This window comes from Bison bison, unplaced genomic scaffold (assembly GCF_000754665.1).
Source record: "Bison bison bison isolate TAMUID 2011002044 unplaced genomic scaffold, Bison_UMD1.0 scf7180017864183, whole genome shotgun sequence".
NCBI classification, from domain to species: domain Eukaryota; kingdom Metazoa; phylum Chordata; class Mammalia; order Artiodactyla; family Bovidae; genus Bison; species Bison bison.
In genome coordinates this window covers 3986477-3986871 of record NW_011494755.1, presented here as the reverse complement: position 1 = coordinate 3986871, position 395 = coordinate 3986477, and the positions used below count along the sequence as shown (strand labels likewise).

The window sequence follows — 395 nt, the reverse complement described above, 5'->3', positions numbered from 1 at the left end:
GCTGCATTTCTTCATTGGCCCCAAAGTGCTAACTCCACAAAGGGATACATCAAAAGCAAACATGCAACCGTGGTTTTTATAACTTTTTACTGCAATATAACAATGAAGTAAACAGTAATTAGGCAGCTACCAATTTACCCCCCAAAATAAACCAAAAAAAAATGTAAACAGAAAAATAACTCTGCCTATACTTGTACAGCTTCGCAAATCATGTTAGAAGGGTCTCACATTCAATGATCAAGAAATTTAAAATAGCAGTTAATTATTTTCATCTTAAGAAAATGTTCCCCCATCTCCCCCCTTCAACCCCAAGTATTATCATGAAAGAATGGGCTTTCTTACACATTAATTTTATACTTATTTGAAGCAGCAACAATAACCATCAATAATTTGGC

General features: G+C 34.2%; 1 protein-coding gene across 1 annotated transcript in view; it reads right to left on the bottom strand.

Annotated features, from left to right (window-relative positions):
• The window catches only part of RAD23B (RAD23 homolog B (S. cerevisiae)), a 53219-nt gene that overhangs the window by 19064 nt on the left and 33760 nt on the right, over positions 1–395 (bottom strand). The gene's annotated exons all lie outside the window — the stretch shown is intronic.